At 42.3% G+C, this 16,802-nt stretch overlaps 1 long non-coding RNA gene across 1 annotated transcript; it reads right to left on the bottom strand.

Moving 5' to 3' along the window:
- Positions 1 to 709: 709 nt before the first annotated feature.
- LOC148221747 (uncharacterized) lies at positions 710 to 12,503 on the bottom strand. Its single transcript, XR_015807568.1, has 3 exons — positions 12,449 to 12,503; positions 1,731 to 1,775; positions 710 to 815 (listed from the first exon to the last, which is right to left on the bottom strand). It is a non-coding gene; the product is annotated as an uncharacterized LOC148221747 (long non-coding RNA).
- Positions 12,504 to 16,802: the final 4,299 nt, after the last annotated feature.

Raw genomic sequence — 16,802 nt, 5'->3', positions numbered from 1 at the left:
ACCAGTGTGTTCACAATAAACTCCTCTATCCTAAAACTGAAGGGTAACCAGGCTGAGGGGAAGCTGGTAAATGAAATATGCTAAAAACCCCTGAACCTCTGGCTACCACGTTTGAGACACTTAGTGCTCTTTGCTCCAGGTGCAAACACATTTAATTCTTTTATTGCAACAGTGTCAACCATGGGACTCAGCCACTTCACTCCGTGTTGTGCAAAACTAAGCAATTATGCTGAGTTGAATGGTGCTGGGTTCTGTGTCCTTGTCTTGGTTTGAAAGACAGGTGTCTGCTGAGAAAGGCAGGAGCCCCTCTTGAAATGGAAAATTTAAATCTCATCCCTCCAAATTATTATAATTTTGAAATTAAGGAGCTCTTAGGAAAAGATACTAGAAGAGGAATAACAGTTCTTTATTAGGAAAATTAAAATAGCAATGCAGTATTGCAGAGAACAAACCCAGAGCAGGGGCAGAGTGAGAATCCCAGCTGCCCCCGTCAGTCAGTCAGGGTTGGTGCAGTCCCATTCCATGGTGGCTGCATCCTCCTGCAGTGACAGATGTGGTTCTGCTGGAGCAGGGCTCCTGCACAAGGTGCAGTTTTCCTCCAAAGCTCCAGAGATGATGTGCAAGGCTCTGGTTTTCCTCTGGGATCCAGTGGGAAAAGGCTGCTCTGCTGTTCCAAATCTCCCCTTTGATCTGGGTAGGAAATGCTCGGCTCCTGCCCTGGCTGGAGCATCTCCCATGGGATGATGGAATTTGATCAGCCCTGCCCTGGGACTGCATGGCCATGGACAGGAGAGATCTCCTGGAGGGAGGATGGGCTGTGGGGGAGATAAAGAACACTGCAACAGCTGGGTGAACAGCTGGTGACAGAATACACACTTCTGGTCACATCCTGCATTACAACCTAAGCCAGTCCCCTGCTTGCCAAAGGACAGAGCAGTTTGTGCCATAACTGATGGGCACATTAACTGCTCAGCAGGCAATGACAGTTTCCACACGTGGTCCAGGCACCTTAATGCACCTAAAATGTTCATGCTGGGAGCTCTGCATTCTCATCCTGCTCACTGAAGTCCTCAGGATGCTCAGTTGCTCTGCCATCAGTAATAAACTTGCAAGCACTGGGACAGGAGAGCCCTTCCTATCTGTGTAAGCAGCACATTTGCACAAGGAGCAGAATTTAAGCCTCCCATAACTCACAGTTTGCTTCCTTCTCATGGCAGGGTATTTTGAGATAGGTCTTTTACATTATATATTTTATATACATTTCAAAGAAAGACCAAAAGCCTTAAACCTTCACCCACCATAGCCCAAGTACAAAAACACCCCAAAGCAGCTTGGTGTGTATCAAACCAGCTGTGTACACATAAAGTGCCTTTTTATCTGAAAAAGAGAGAGAGCATGTGCATATAAAGGAAAAGAGCAAAGATGGCTCTTTCCAAGAAATGTTCTCCTTCCCACTGATCCTGCCATAAATATTGTGATATTTCAAGGAGAATACACAAGAGTAGCCAGTGGCACTTCAGCAAAGTCTCCTTAAGTAAGTAGTATTTCCTCAGATACAACTAATGAGGCTGGGATTAGGATTTGTACTTCTCCAAAAGCATTGAGCCAAGGGAGCTGATAAAAACATGAATAGCAGATCCTACACTTCATTCTTAAACCTTGAGGTATCACATATTACTTTATCCACATCAGTCTGAAGTTAAAAGGGAAAAAAAATTTTTTTTACTCACAGTATCCTTAAGACCACTTGGGCAGTGAGGGAATAAAATCAGCGTCTAGAAAACACCGAGTTAGATTATAAGTAAAAAAATTTGAAAATATTCCATGGCATTATTTCAAAGTGCATAAAAGGTGATGCATGATAAAATATAAATTTATAGTACTTACACGAAAAGATACACAGAAAACAAGGTGCACAGGTATAGAAACAGTGTTCCCAGAGCACTCAAAATCAAAATATTTGCGCTCATTCTCAAATGTCTTCACTGAAGGAAAACAAACTTTTCCCATTCAATCTACTTGCAAACACAGAATTCTACAATTTTTTGCTACTTTTCGACTTCCAGTTCACAATCACCTTAAACGTCAGAAATGAGGACAAATATCTGTAAATGGCTCTCCCCTGGAGGACACAGCAGTGTACAGAGAGGAGTCGATGCATTCACACTTGAAATGCCTTTACAGGAGAGATAAAATGACATCCCACTAGATGGCACTGGCAGCCAACACAGACAGCTGTGTGTGAGTAAAATAAAATTTAAAAATAAAATAAAATTAAATAAAATTAAAAAATAAAATGAAATAAAATATAAAATAAAATAAAATAAAATAAAATAAAATAAAATAAAATAAAATAAAATAACAAAATAGAAACCCCAAGTAAGCAGAGCCTGTGTGCAGAAGGAGAGAAGTCCAGGATTTCAAACACTTCTGTGAGGGAGGGCAGGGAGAGGAGGTTTGAGTTTTGGTGCCAGGGTGAAGGCACTGGAGACCCAGCAGAGCTGGGGGTTGCAGCCAGGATTCCCAAGGGCTGGAGAGGAGGGAAACACCTTGGCTGAGCCCAGGGTTAGAATTACAGATGGGATTTTGAGGCCACTGTGATTCAGAAGTCACTTTGGTGCCTAGGTCCTTCTCAGGCAAGGTTTCCAGTAGAGACACCAAAGCGCCTGTACATTGTGGTGACATTATTTTATTCCCTGATATTGTATAAAGATGAGCATTTTTGAGGTGGAACCTTTCAGAACTGCCAAGAAAGCTGAACAAGTCGCTACAGCCTGTGCACAGAAATGCAGCCCCAGCCTTCTCCTGCTTCATTTGGGAGCAATGGGCAGCTCCATCATCACTTCTCCTGCCTGCACAAAACCTCCCCTGTGCTCGGATAAAGCAGAGCTCAGAGGTCTGCAAAGTTGTGAGGTTTTTTTAGTTTTTTTTCATTCTTGAAAAGCCTGTAGGAAGCATTGTCTTTGTGGAGAAGAATTACTGTGCAATGATCCCCACACCACGAACAAATGCAGAGTAATGATTGCCAGTTACCATAAATGATGCAAAGATAAGAAAACCTGCAATATTTATTTCATCCAGGTCATGAGCCAGTTCCCAAGTGATGCAGGCAGGGCTTGCAGCACATGCTGGGATGCATCCCATCAGAAACTTCCCAGCTGGACCCAGCCACGATGGACACAAGGCTGGGCTGAGTCCCAGCAGAGATTTCAGCCTCACCCCGTGCTCCCTGAACGTTCTGCAGCTCTGAATCACAGAAGGGAAAAAATAAACCGTAAAAAAAATTTAATCTTTTTAGAGGTTAAACAAAACTCTAAGAAAACTTAATATGGGAGTACCAACTTAGAATCATTTTAGCTGCAGCTGAAATCGAAAAGTTTAAATGTATTGTTTAATTTCACATGAGCTGTTTCAGAACAGCTTTTTCTCTTTATTCACATTAAAGTGCATTTTAAAATTAAAATGGTCTTACAAGTCAAGAAGACAACAGCCTTGTCTATTTTGATGTAATTTGAAAAAGGTTTCAGCATGAGTCACCTAACAAAGCAGAACATTTCGAGCTCTTTATCAAAAAAGAAAAATTATTAAATATTATTTTTTTCTATTTTTGTCAATCAGGAAAAATATCACAATTTCAATTTTCAATAAAGGGAGCAGGTACTCATATTATTCCAAGTACCTGTGACAAACTAATTCTAATTTGTAAAAGACACTGCTCTGCCAATTAAGATACAAATTTTCACTGGGGGTTACAACATACAAAACTCAAAGAATACTCCCAATATTTTTATTTTAAGAGCTATGAAAAAAAGATTATTTTCTTATTTCAGAGTTTAAAATATAATATATAACTGCCAGCCAAGTAAATATTCCTATAAAATAATAGGTTTCTCACCAGGATTTCTTTTTTCAGTTTATATTTAGACTATTAGCTGAAAATTAATGGCATGCACTGGCTTACAGATTGCATTCTGCCTACCACAGTTCAAGAAGGGCAAAGTTGTTGAAGCAGGAATTTTTGAGCAAAGCTGTACTTCCATAATTTTTTTTGTGGCCACAGGGAGAACAGGACACCTGGGAAATTGGTTTGAATCACAGCATTTGCTTCCTTTTGTACTGCTAGAAAGTGAAGTGCTGCATTTATTCTAAAGTGTTATCAAAAAAAAATATAAAAGCAAACCCCAGGTCTGGAGTTTGATATTTTTATTTTCTATAATTTTAAATGTATTTATAATTAATAGTTTGACTTCCTGAAGAAGTTTGCTCTCAGATGAATTTTTCAGAGCTTTGCATTTCCGAGACACCTTCTCTAAGTGGAGACAACTCAGTTCTACCTGCCAAGGTGCAACTTTGGTGTGTTAAATTCATTCCAGGAAAAATTAATTGCAATTAACACCTGTAATTCCTCCAAGTGAGAGCTTGAGGCCGTTTCCAGAGGGGAGATGTGCACACAGATCCCACACCCCGAGTGCCCAGCCCGGAGCTGCTGCAGGTGGCAGCAGCAGAGCATCATTTCCAGCACGGGGTGCTCTGCTCTTCCCCAGCCTGCCACGCTCCCCCAGCGGCTCAGGCAGGGCTGGCAGGTGAGGAGCAGCAGGCAGAGGTGCCCAGGCAATAGCAGAGCCCTTGGGGGATCGATGTCTTTGGGCTCAGGCACACAAAGCCCGGCACAGCCAGAGGAGGGGACGGGGCCAAAGCTGATGGGCAGAGCAGCCCTTCAGACTCTGCTGAGCACAGCTCTGCCTTGGAGCTGACTCCTTGCACCTTCATCCCTCGAGGGCAAGGCTTCTCTCTTAATTAAGACAGCACTCTGCAGCAAAGTCACTTTGGTGTAGATCTGAAAAAGAATCTGAATTGTTAAAAACATCATTATTGCTTAAGCTTTAGGCGTGTGGCCCACAGAACATCCCTGCAACAACAGTTCAGGCTCTGAAAGCTCTTGCTGAGTATTTTGGAAGAGCCAGGCCTCTCCAAACGATCCCATCAATAACAGCAGGGATTTGTTTGCTCAGCCCTCATGTTTCAAAGGGCTCCTTTAGGTCTGTGGTCTCCCCCGGGCTGCTCCTGCTGCCATGAAGGGATTAGGTTGGAGCAGTGGGAGCTGGGTGACACAGAAGTACAGAAAAGCCAGAGCAGAGACAGTGTGAGCAGAGCAAACTTCGCTTGTGATACAACAAAACATGTTCCCTCTTCCCTCCCCTCAAATCCAGTCAGAGCAGAACGCTACAAAAGCAAGAACTAGGTTGCTATGACTACTATAAATTAACATCATCACTTTCTCCTTAACACTTTCCCTCTTCAAAATCGAGTTTCTGATCATTGGAGCATTCATCTAAAATGTTCTGTCGTGGTACCAATTTAAAACATGTGGGATTCTTCGGGTATTTCAATTATTTATTTAAGAGAACATAGAAACATAGAATTGTTTACCTTGGAAAAGGCCTCTCAGATCATCAGGTATTGCTTTGCTCACAATTAATTTTTACACCCCACCATGCACTGTAGCAGGGACTAGGATTTAGTAGGGAGAATTCATTTGTAAAGGACTGTCAGCAATTTCTTTTCCCAAGTTTTTTGCCTGTCGGGGACTGGGTTGCATCAGGCATTGTTCTCTGGTATGTAGATTTTGCAATAGGTTTTTACACTCTTTTTGCTCACTATGTATTTCTTCAGTGTAACAATGATAATAATAATAATGATATCTGAAAACCTCTGCAAAAAAGGATCCTTCCCTGTAGAAAAGAGCACTGCCAAAGTGAATTGGTCATACTTCCTTCCCAAAACAGGGTTAAGGTTATGCACCTTTGGAATCCTGTTAGTAAATTGCATTACATGATCTCTGCTTGGTGCAGTGAAATTGCAAATTAACCCCCTTTGAAAGTGGGTCAGCTCCCATCACCTAAAGGATCCACACTGTGTGATCAATCTTAATATTGTTATCAAGTAATCTGCAGGAAAGTGCTTGGCAGACAATGCACTCTGACTCCTGCTCTGTGATTAATGGGGCTGCTATTCCCCATTTGAGCCCTGAGAAGTTACACCTGTCCTCCACTTAGGCAGGGATCCATGGGAGCACTAAAAATCACCAAAAGCCAAGGGAAAAAAAGAGGAGAAATGGTCTCAGCAATTACAGGAAAAGTTGCTGGAAGTTCACATTTCAGGCTCAGTCTCTGACACCCACATCCTTCCAGTGCACTGCCTTCCAGATATGCACAATCCTTTTCACATGTACAACTCTGAACTTATGTTTACCATTAAATGTGATTTTTGCTATTATATTATCATCCAATTTGACAAAAGAACAAAATCTATTGTCTAAAGATCATCCTCAGTTAGGCTGCAGTCATCCAAGCTCTGGCTGGTAAATCTGTGTGGTGTATGGAGAGTGGATATTTGTGTGATACTATTTATTTAAACCATGGATTTTTGCCCCATAATATTTTCTGGAGAGGTTGCTGGCTGAATCATTGTTGATTTACTGCCATATGTGAGCCATCTCTTTTGACTGCTGCCAGTGCTGCAGTTCCTCTTGACACAGAAGGGCAGCAGCAGGCTCTCAACATCTCAGTCTGCCCTTTAGGTGGGCTTTATACACAACAGTGGCTTTGTTTTAAATGCAGCTGTGAATATTATTAATGACCAACATAACTATGAAATAGCTCCTTCAGCTTCTTGTTTCACGTCATGAAATGCTGGGTGGATAAAAAGGCTCAATGTCTTTGACATCTCCTTGGGTTTTGACCAGCCCACCCCACCTGGTACTGCATTTTTGGGGGTTAAATTGGGTTCTGGGCACCACTCTGGCTTAAAATGGAAGCAAAAATTGAGGTTACTGCCCTGGGGCAGGGACAAACTGGGGTGGTACCAGCAGGCTTGAACTGATATTGCCACAGAACACCAACAACACGTGGGAGACAGCACCCACCATGCAGAGAAAGAATCATAAACATGCAAAATATAACTTCCATATAAAACATATAAATATATGAAACTTCCATGTAAAATATAACTTCCATATTAACAAAACCCCAGAGCTGTTTGCTCCATCTACTCCAGCATTTGCAGTAACAATGGCAATGAACAATGCAAGGACAGGAACAGGGAGGGGTTTTACCTCATAATTAAATTCTGAGGCATTATATTGTTATGCACAGCTGCAATTTGTTTTATTTTCCTGACAGAGATTATTTCCTGAGTGTTTTTTTCCAAGCAGCTCACTGGATGGTGGTGCCACATGCTGGCATTTTACAGCTGCAGACACAGAGGGCAGAAGAGCACACACGTTCCCTGCCCTCCAAAAAGCTCTTTTAGAATAAAGAATGTGATGGTTCAGCTCTGGAAAAATATTTCCTCCAAAATCTTACCAAGCAAAATAATGGCTGGGTGCTTTCAAGATAATTTTGGTGTTTTCTCAGGCCACACTTGGGTTAATGCTCATAACTTTGTTCAGTATTTTTCCTCCATGAGTCCATGGAAGCCAAACTGCTCAGTGACTTCAGCAAGATTCTTGTGTCTAAGAGGAAATATAGACCATTTCTTGGGCTTTCTTTGCTCTTTCAGAAACTCTTCAGGATCCTCTCTTATTGTTTTTTGGTTTTAATATTTAAAGAAATGTTAATCAATCTCTCTGGAAACCCAATTAAACTGAGTGTATGTCTGGCTGCAAAAAGAAAGCCAGCAGAAATTGTATAAAAACATGACATTCACATGGCTGATACTTAACTTTTCAACAATTTCATAATTCCTTATCTCTCCAAGTTATACATTTCCCGCAGCCAAGAGATGACTAAAATGATTTGACTGAATTTCACAACTTTGCAGATAATAACTGGGAACAGCAGGCAAAATTGCAGCACAAAAAAAAATCCCCAAACGTTTTTCCTCCCCTCCTCAACAGGACTTTATCTCAGCAGCTTGCCACACAAAATAAACAAACCTTCCCAGTACAAAAAGAACAGCCTGAATCTCGTGATTTTTAAATTGAGGCATGTGAGAGGTTTTGTTTTTGCTGATCTAAATCCACTCCCATGGTTTTTATGGAACACGAGCGCCCCGTGGAAAGTTCTTGCAGTAACTTTGAATGGGCTTTGCCCTGTGTGTGCTGGGCAAGGGGGGCTCACAATGCACACAGCTGCATGGATTCAGGAGAATTTGGAGGGAAAAGATGCAGAAGTGCAGCCCCAGCCCTTCCCCTCCCAGCAGAGCCACCACATCCTACACACATCCCCCATTTCCAACACAGCTGGATTTTGGAAGTTCTTTTGGAGGAGGAAGGGAAAGAGCTGCAGGTTGTGCTGGCACCAGGGAGGAGGCAGGAAATGCAAGGAGAAAGCACAAGGAGAGGGCTCAGCTTCCCAGGCTGCTCTGCCCAGGGCTGGGGAAAGGGCTGGGATCACAGATGGAGGAGGGAGAAGCTTCCCTGGAGTGGCTCAGCAAAGAGCCAGGCTCCCTGACCCAGCCCTCCCCACAGCCCTGTGCTGAGCCCAGGATTTGAACCATCTGTGCTGCATCCCCTCAGCAACAATCTCACATTTCAGTTGGCCACCAAGTTGGAAGCAAACAGCAAAAAAAAGGGATAAAGTGTAACAAAAGCCAAAGAAGTGACAAAACAAATTTAAATGGCTGGGGGAAACAGAGCAAATGCTGAATAAATATCATTTTAATATCTCCTTGCACCAGTGAATTGACAGGCAGAACCAAGGATGACTCAGATATTTCTCAAAACATTTTTAAAAGCTGAGCTGTTGCTCACAAAGCTCTTGATTTTATTTTTCTGGAGATCCTTTGGTTTGGTTTCATTGGGCACACTTCATCCAGGGATGCCTTTGTTTTACACAGAAGCACAACAAAGTGCTGAGCCTTCCCATGATCTGCTTCTATACCCTGGGCAGTTTTGGTGGCTACAAAAAGAGTTTTCATAATACACCCTTTAATTTGTAACCACTGACTTTTTCTGGGGGGGAGAAGGGCTATTTCTTTAACATTTTTCCAAGGGAAGGTAGGCCAGGAGAGTTTATTGCTCTTCTATATTCCCCAGGACATTTCATTGTCAATGTTGGACACTTGATTTTTTTGTTGTTGTTCTTGGAGTTTTTGAGGTTTTTTGTGGTTTTGTTTTTTTTTTTTGTTTGTTTGGTTTTGTGTTTGTTTTGGGGTTTTCGTTGTTTGTTTGTTTGGCAGTTTAAAGTTGAACAATGAGGTAAAAGAAAGTTTTGGCCTCATGGCATAACTTCAGTGACTCCACTGGAAGACCAATCAATCTGTTCTACAGCATTCTTTAAAGAAAAAAAAAAACAAACAAAAAACAACAACAAAAAAAAAAATCACATAACTTTTATATGAATTGTAAATCCAAGGTACTGGACCCCCCAGAAACCAAATTATAAAAGGAGGAATTATATAAAACCTCATGAATCCTGATATGAGCTGTCATTCCCAGGTGGATCAGGTACAGCTTTTTTTGCCAGAAATTTCAAAAGTCCATTTTCATTTGGATCCCCCTAAAGCAACAGAAACACTTTTTCCCTCTCCTCTGGTTAAACTGTTTCTGCTTTTCTTCCCAGAGCTACCACGTGCAAAAACTGGACCTTCTTCATTAAAAATAAACAGGAATTCTCCACAATAACTCCCTGATTTTCCTTCAGAATGAAACCAGGAGAGGATTGCTAATTCTGTTTGCTAATTCTGTTATCTGACCCTGCTCTGAGCACCCTGCTCTGCTGGAACGTGTCCCTGCCCATGGCAGGACGGGTGGAAAAAGGTGAATTTTAGGGTCCCTCCCAATCCAAGCCATTCTATGACCCTGCTAAGAATTAGAGAAATGATACACTACATCCATTTCTGCCTTCTGCCAGCTCTGCTCACTCTGTATTTTGACCCTGTATATTTTATATACATGCTAAGTTGTGAGGAAATGTGAATAATTTAATGGTCCAATAAGACAAAATCAGCCATTCCAGAGAAAATGGGAAGTGGAAAGAAGAAGGAAGCACTGGAGAGGTGAGAGTCTGTGGAAGGAGGTGGTGGAGATGCTCTGCTTTTAGATGATGGAACCATGACAAAAAGTCAACATTTCAGGCCACCCACTCCCTGTCCCTGACCTCCCCTGTGTGACACCAACCTACATCTGTGCCAGGATATATTTTAGGCTGTCCTAGAATGATGTCATGCAATAACCAGCCCCCTGTAAATATGGTTCTTGTCGTCACCAATGAAACAAAATTAGCTTTTTTACCAGACAAGAGCTTTTAGCCCAGCCAGTGACGTGATCAGAAGGGAAAGGAGAGAATAAATCTTGGGTTCCTCAAATGCAACACGGGTTTAAATGCAAATATTGAGTGCCTTAAAAGCAGAACCACAACTTATATATTACTAGAAAAAGAGTTGGGAGAAAGGAGAATTCTTTTCCCAAAACAGTATCAGCATGGAGACATCCAGTATAATCCTGGAAAAGGTAATGGGGAAGCAGTGAAGGAATAGATCACAGTTCTATCACAAAAAAGGCAGGTAAGTTATTCTTCTGGTGTGTTAAATCCCAGATAAAACTAGATTCTCTCCATTTGTCCCCTGGCATACTCAGGCAGCAGTGGGTTCACCTATTCCAATTTCTATCACTTATAGCAAAATTTTCTCCTCTTCCAAAGAATTCAGGTGCTGCAAGGGCAGGGGAGAAGAAGGGAAGGATTATGCTAAGGGGAGTGTACAAAGTTGCAAAGATTTTATTTTCATATCCGGATAAGGGCATAAAGCAAGCGCTGGAAAACAACAGAATCTGAACCACAGGTGCTTTATATATACATATCCTGGTGTTGTTTCTCCTGTGAGAGTGGTCCTGATGTACTCCTCATCTGCTCCACAGATCCACAGATCATTTTAATTAAAGCATTAATAGATTTCAGACTGTCAAAGCCAGAGGATCTATATCCAGCCCCTGTCAAAGTTTGTATCTTCACACACACACACTCCCGTATGTTTTGTTCAGTCTGTTATTGAATTAATCAAACACAGCAGCTTCTCCTAATGGCCGGTGGCAATCAGCTGAATCCTTCAGGGTGCAGGCAGGGCTGCTGAGCCACAGGAGCTGAACTCAGCTGTCCCCCTGTCCCCACGGGCACCCACATCCATCCTCTGCTGCCACAAGCCACCAGCTCCTCTTTGTCACCAGCAGCTGCAAGGCCAAGGCACTGAGCTGCCAGCTTTGGTAAATCATGGCAGAAATTTCACCAAATCCAGAAAAGTGCATTTTGTAGCTGTCAAAAACCACCCAGCTGCTCTGCTGTGCTTCCCCAGCTGCTGTTCCAAGGAAGTTTTGTTTTCTCTCTATCCCTGGAATGTCTCTTGCAGTGCTACAGAAAAACATGCTCAGATGATTATTTTCATATTGTTAAGTACATGGGAATCCTCACATTCTACACATTTCCCCCATTTCCAACACAATTGGATTTTGGTGGCTGATTCATATATCAGTGGCTTCAGCTTAACCCCTTTGAGTGCATCCATAATTTTGGGCAGGATCATGAGTGATGGTGCCTCTCAAAACCTAAATAACATACTCGAGTGAGACACTCATCTGTTATGTACATGTTTTCCATCCAAATAGCTTCACCTAATAACTCACGAAAGCCTTTAGTAGAGGAAAATGATGAGATTAAACATGATGCTTTTTGATACACTTGCTCCCTCCCATCTCAGAAGAACAGTATTAGCTAAAGCCATTCATTTTGTCTAAAGGGATCTCTATAATGCTTCATCTGCTAAACAATTTCATTAAATTCTCCATCCCTGGGAGAAATGAGGTGCAATTTAAAGCAGCCAGGGAGTTTCAGCTGCCCTTATCACTACAGGGGTGCAGCAAATCCATATGCATTCAGTCTAACATCAATGAGATGATCTGTGTGCTACAGGACCTCCCAGGACGTGACTCATGAGTCTGAACTCGTGAAGAACAAAGTGCTGTCCCCTCCCCACTGCCATTTGTCACAGCATTTGCAAAATGCTGGTACCAGACAAGTACTGGCCAGCAATAATTTCCAGCTGCATCAATGAAAAACCATTTCAAACCAACAGGCCCATGCCACAATCTCAAGCCCCATCACACAGCTTGCTCTTTTCCAGACACTGGTTTCAGAAGGCTGGAGAAGGGATGAGGCAGCTTTCATCACACCAAGCAAATTAGGGAATACTTTTCCTGCCAAACTGAGAAGGTGGAGGTGGAAATCTCTCTGCTGTGGTACGAACATCCAGGATTCTGGCATCACCAACATTTTCAGAGGTTGGTTTGCTTTGCAAAAGTAGGTTATAGTGCTGTGTGAGGAGGGTTCAGGAGGTACTTGCTGATGCTTTTGAAGACAGTGTTAAATATTATGACTTCCATAGACAATATAGGAATAAACAACCCTACCTCCAAAAAGCATGGTGTGCTGTGCATACATCAGAAATTAAATCTTACTTGACTGTGAAGATGCTGCATCCTTCAGCTCATAAAGCAGCAGGAAACAATGTGTTTTGGGAAAAAAAAAAAAAAAGAGTTGTTGGAAACCTGACTGTCTGCCCTGCACAGAATGGGCTCACCAGACACAGGCATTGGCTTTACCAGTGCCAAGGGCAGGATTGCACAAACCAGAGGCAATTCTGGAGCCAAGACAGTTCACAGTCCCCTTGTAAGAGCCAACCTCTCAACCCAGCCCTTCACCCTGCTCATTCTCCTGGTGTTTGTGTGCAGCACTTGGGGAGGCAGCAGAGGGATCAGCTCCCCACCAGGACAGGGAAACCTGCTGTGGATCAGAGGAGGGAAAAAAGAATTCTGCCCCCGAGTTCTAATCCCCTGCAGGGTCTAGGGCTGTTCAAATATTCTCATACCATTGCTGCAGAACCTGTTTTGGGGTTTATTGTTTTTTTTTCCTTTCTCTCTGTAAAACAAATGCATGGTTTCATCTCTGCTTCCAGTTTGAAGTGCACAGAAAGTTTTCATGATGCCCACACAAACATTTCCATATTGAATATTTAAATACAGGAGCAGTATCCACATCAGTTACTACAGCAAATCCTGCCCTCATGAGCATGCACAGCACTTCAGAATCCAGCAAACAAAGTTTCTGCCAAGTTTTATAAAGGATGGAAGTGCCACACCAGAACAAACAGCAGTTTTATTCTAATGAGTGCCCTTGGCAGTAGGATTTTACCAAATCCTGCATCAGCCAGAGCTGCCTCCAGGAGAACACCCACATCATCAGCAGCACCCTGGCTGAATCAACCCCCTCCATCCACCCATAGACAAAGGGCTCTTGGATTTGAAATGAAACGTGGCTGCACAACTGAGCAAGGACCACCCCAGGAAGCTTTTGAAGGTGCTAAAGAGAAATGATTCCAAACGGGGATTAGCAATGGAAGCTTCTGTGTGTTTCTCAGTAGCTGAGTACAGCTGGTAAAAAGTAGGTTTAGGGGAGGAGGAGTAAATCCTGAAATAACAGAATAAGGAAGTCTTTAGAAAAGCTGGAGATACGATGACTGAAGAAGATTCTGAAAATACTGAAAATAACAGAGTTCAAGGAAAGGGGAACAGCAAGAGTGGTGTTATTCATTTGCACACACATTTGCTTTTTTGAAACCCTCATTCTGGGGAGAAAACACTACTCTCAAAAAATAGTGTTCACCACTCTCCTGCCCTGATTTTTAAGCTGCTGGCTGGAGGTCAGCATTAAGCAGGGCACTGTGACCCCCAGGGCTCCAGCCAAGGGACATTCGCTCTGCAATTCCATGGAATCAATTGGTTTTAGTTTCATGCAACATGTGCAATATATTATGATACAATTTTCTATTTGCAACACTCCTGAAACATTATTCAACACAGTTCTCCTGTATTTATTATCTGTCCAGGACCACTCTCTCTTTCCTCACACACATCATCTTGCAGGATGAGTTTCAGAATCAAATTCTGGTCTCTGTATGGGTGTATTATTACTCTGTACAGGACAGAGATGCTGTTTGAGGATACGAGAGAGGCTCACAGTGTAGTTGTACAACTCCTTCATATCCGTGCCTTTTGATCAGAAAAACCTGCAGAAAGAGCTTTTCTTACCCAGGTGCTCTAATTTCCCTCAGATGCCGTATCCTGAGCCTGTACCTGAGGGCTGACCCTGCTGACACACACCTCTGCCACAAGGACGAGCCCCCAAAACACAGGGTGCACATTGCTGGTCCTACATCAGGCAATAAAGGCCACTCAAAGCTCTTTCACTCAGCAGCATTTTCTCTCTTGTTTCTGAAAGTTTTCAGACCCAAATTCATCCTCCCCTCCCCACCAGGCAGCACAAGTTACCTACCTGAGAACTCCCAGGCTGTGTGAGCAGTGAGCCAGGGAGCACAGGACTGTCCAGGCAGGAACCAGACCACGTTCTGGAATCATCCAAAATCCAAAATCCCCAGTCATCAATGCAAAATCCCCAGCTGTGGCTGCAGCAGCCCTGGAATGAGGAATGTTCTGCCAAAGGTCACAGAGCCACCAGAGATGCCCTTTTGCTCCAGCCTGCATCCCTGTGCCCAGCTCCTCGCTGGATCTTCTCCTCTGCTCCCCTTACTCTTAATCTCTTCTTGCCCTTGGCCATTTTCTGCTTTATTCCATGAGCCACCCTGCTGAACACCCCGTGGTTTCCGTGTCCATCTGAAGGATGAAAACACCCCTAAAACATCAGGATTTTGCACTCTAAATCAGGGCAGTGACTTCCAAGCTGTGTGGTGCATTTTCCTGTGCCAGATTTAGTTACATACATAAGTTAGTTACATACTTTTGGTGCAGTACAGCAATGAAACTCCTGTCTCCTTTATTAACACCCCTTCCACTCACTCCTTCTGCTTTGCTTCCCACTCTGTGTTCCCTCTAGGTGGAGGAAGGAAACTGTTTTGGGGATTGTTTTTCCTCCTAGAGAAATCCAGGTTCCACCGGCATAATGTTTCTGTCATTTTTTGACAGATACTTAAGGTAGCAGAATTTATATCAGTCAAAGTTTAACAAGAATTCAAACTTCCTTATGTGAAAGATTCTCCTATAAATGGAAGCCTATCATGCAAATCTTCAGTGCAGGAGGATTCTCACATTTTAAACACTGAATATTTTCTGAAGGGGAGAAAACTTTCCTCTCCGTGGCCAGAGCTCACAGAAATTGTTGAATCTACAGAAATGAAGCACAGAGCCACTAAAACACTTCATTATTCCTCCTGAGCACTGCTCAAACAGCAGTATTTACCTCTGAGGCTGTAACAAAATTGCATGTTTCTGCCCTGGCAGGAGGAGCCTTCCAGAGTCAATATTCATATTGCTGTGGGGAAACACATTTAATCTCCACATAAGCCCTCTGTAATTTTATTATACTTATTTATAAGACAATGTGCTGGGTAAATAGCAGCAGCTCCATCTATGTGGGGGGCTAGCAGGAAGCTGCTTGCAGAGATGTGCAAATCAGCTTTTTGAAAATGGAGGTAGGAGCACAGCAGCATCTCAGAGCACTGAGCAGATCCTGGGAATCACCCCCTGCACATCTTCCCTGAGATCCACACGGGCTTAGCACCAAGGTGTGCCTTCTCTCACTTGTTAGAGACATATTTTTAAATTTTTATTTTTAAAATATTATTCATTTTTAAAATTATAGACATACTTTTTACTGAATTCAATGTTATCTCCAAGCAAGGATGGGAGAGGTTGGAATTTAGACACTGCACAAACTCAGAGCTGGAAGGAAAGACACTTTTCGGAGGATTATAATTATCCAGGCCAACAAAACCAGGAAAGAACTGGAGGGAAGAGTGGTGCCACCCCATTCACTCACATCAATGTATAAAGGTGAAGTTTGCTAATGGCTTTGCAGACTTCTTGAGGGAAAACACTGATTTATTGACTCTTCCTGATGGTGATATCATATTCATCATATCATTCTCCTCCAATTAAAGGTTTTATATTGCAATAACACTGTAATCACAAGTAAAAAAAAAGAAAAAAAAGGGATAGAAAATTAAGGCCAGCCTGCTTGGAATGCACAAGAAGATAAGCACTCATTATATCAATTTTATATAGTGGGAGTTATTAATTTGGTAATTCAATTGCTCAGGGGCTGTGTCGTTAATAATCAGGTGATTAAAATGAAACAAATACTCTCACTTGTGGAGTTAGACAATGAAACAGCCCTAAAGTGGAAAAGCAGAATTATAGTGTTTATATTTTCCTCTAATTTCTGTGATAAAGCCAGTGCATGGACTAAATTTTGGTAGCAATTTCTTCTTTTATATCTGTATCACATGTGCCTGTCTTCTCTTTTTATTATTACTGTTAAAACTACATTATAAAAAGGACAGAGGAGAAATAAAGCTGGAAAATTTGATGAAGTACAAATTACATAATTTTGCTTTCAATGTCTTATCCTCTTTAAAATTAAGCTCTCCCATTAAACTAGCAGTGCCCTGCCATTGCACTGCCTTAGAATAATAAAAATATGCAGAGGAGCCATATCTGCTTAATTACCCCACTTTCCAAAAAGCAGCCATGCTGAATTTAAAGAGCAGCAAAACTTCAGCAGCCTTGGTCCCCATACTTAGGGGCTGGAGGGATTTTTTCCTGCTGTGCTGTCTCAGAGCCTCTCTCTATTTTGAAGACTCTTCTTTCTTTTCAGATGTGACAAAAAAAAAAAAAAAAAAGTTAGAAAGCCCCACAGCATCAATGCACTTTCTAAATTTGCCAGGTGGAGTAATAAAATAAAGAACCTGTCATAAAATCACTTAGGTTGGAAAAGATCTTCAAATCTTCAATAAATCTG

The sequence above is a fragment of the Sturnus vulgaris genome, chromosome 18, assembly GCF_052056855.1.
Source record: "Sturnus vulgaris isolate bStuVul1 chromosome 18, bStuVul1.hap1, whole genome shotgun sequence".
Classification (NCBI taxonomy): domain Eukaryota; kingdom Metazoa; phylum Chordata; class Aves; order Passeriformes; family Sturnidae; genus Sturnus; species Sturnus vulgaris.
The sequence above is the reverse complement of the archived record's forward strand: the minus strand, read 5'-3'. Positions and strand labels throughout refer to the sequence as shown.